At 38.8% G+C, this 2056-nt stretch overlaps 1 pseudogene; it reads left to right on the plus strand.

The window, feature by feature from the left end:
- Positions 1–705: 705 nt before the first annotated feature.
- Positions 706–824, plus strand: LOC124173645 (annotated as a pseudogene).
- The last annotated feature ends 1232 nt before the right edge of the window (positions 825–2056 follow it).

Genomic DNA, 2056 nt, shown 5'->3' on the forward strand with positions numbered 1-2056 from the left:
TAATTCAACGCCCAGATGGACAAACAAATGATGTGAATGAGAAATGGAATGACAGAATAAATTTAGGGAAAAACCAGATGGGAAGCTCTTAGACCGCATTTTATGCTTGTGAGCTCAGAAAGTTACGGTGGCCTGGTGGATCGGCGCCCGGCCAGTAAGGAGAAGTATGGAGTGTCTGGTCCGGGTGTTCGAATCCCCAGGCTCCCTTGTCCAATTTTTTCTGTTAAAAACATTTCTTAGAAGATTTCAATAGGGAAGAATCTTTACAAATATGTAAAAATTGTTTCATTCTTAATTAAAAATGATTGTTTATTTGCTTTATTCAAGGAAGAGAAAAAAAGAACTTTTTTTTTGTAACCGCATCGTGAGTGCATTCTGAAGCTTTTATTGGTTGTTTTTCCCATCTCGAGTGTAAAGCAGTGATGGCCTAGTGGATCGACGCCCGGCTGGTGTGCGAAGTGCTGTGTTTTAGCTGGGTGTTCGAGTCCCCGGGCCGCCAACTTTGGAAGAAAAGAAATTATTTTTTCTTTTTTAATATGCCAATAATTTTTGCCCTTTATCTGTTGCAATGGGAAAAAAAGAGGACTTTAAAAGGCTTTAATTTAACTGTACAATTTTGTTGTTGTGCAGCTTCCCATTCTCTTATGTACGAATGTTTTTTTTTTTTTCCATGATGTATGTATTTTGATATTTGAAATAATAAATGTTTTGAATCATACCACGTTGAATACACCGGTTCTCGTCCGATCACCGAAGTTAAGCAACGTCGGGCCCGGATAGTACTTGGATGGGTGACCGCCTGGGAACACCGGGTGCTGTTGGTATCACTTTTTATTTTTTTCCCCTATCCTTATGATAACTAATTACAAGTTATTCACCACATGCATGCGTTGAAGGATGTGCATTGCATTTTCTTTCGCGTGAAATGGCAGTACTCCCACTTCCTTCAAGTGAAACGATTGAAACACGCCACTTCAGTTTTCCCAGTTAACTTTTCCTTATCGCGCAGAACGCTGCCTTTGTGCAGTCCATGCCATTTCTTAGGCCCATACCATTCCTTCCGTATTCTACACGTAAGTTACTCACATCGTACATACTGAAAAAAATCATATCGCTCGAGTAAATTCCGTAAGTGTAGTAAATGACATCTCATGAAGGAAACGTCGGTGATTACAGCGAAAATTATATTGTTCCACGAACGATCGATATAACTTTTTTATTCACCACTCTTGGATAATATATTTCTGTTCCTAGGTTGATACATTCGTTATGTCATTCATAGAGAAACCGCGCTTAAAACAGTCAAGCCCGGAAAATTTAAATAAAGTAATGTAACGCCGAACAATATACTTCTCGAAATTATTCCTTGAGAGAACTGCTTTTCCTGTCTGCATTCCATAATGCTCCATTTCCAGCGAATCCATTTTTAAAATTGAATGCATACCCAAAATAATTTCGATCATGAAACAGTTGACACAACAACAGGCGACATTTACTAAGCGATGGGAGCTGAAAGAAATCGCCATTACAGTAACAAGCACACCGTTGCTACAGACATTTTTCAGAAACACATTTTCAAATATCGAGTACATGAAATAACGGAATTGAGAGACACTAAAGCACATCCGACTACTGCGGGAAACTGGCAACTATTAAACTTAAAAAAATATTTTAACTCAGCTACCACGAGCTATGCATTGCCAGAAAATGCCGAGAAAAATTCTTTAAAAAAAGAAGACGAAGGTCAATTTGTGAAATGCTTTCAACGATTAGTATTCTCCTTTTAGATTTTCTGGAAACGAAAATTAATTCATAGCGTAATAATTAAAACCCTGCTACGTGCGATTCCCTTCATTAACCGGATCGGCTATTGATCATTCATCATTCCTTTTCTTACACGTGTGTAGCGTCAAAAGGTGGAAGATACAAACGACGTAATGTCAGCTGTCACTGACAAACTTGCAACAATGTAATAATTAATCTCGTCATCCGCATCCCGGGACAAGTATTGCATCGTGAGTGCTCAAAAAGTAACACGCGCTGCCGCTAGATGGTG

This window comes from Ischnura elegans, unplaced genomic scaffold, assembly GCF_921293095.1.
Source record: "Ischnura elegans unplaced genomic scaffold, ioIscEleg1.1, whole genome shotgun sequence".
In the NCBI taxonomy this organism is placed as follows: domain Eukaryota; kingdom Metazoa; phylum Arthropoda; class Insecta; order Odonata; family Coenagrionidae; genus Ischnura; species Ischnura elegans.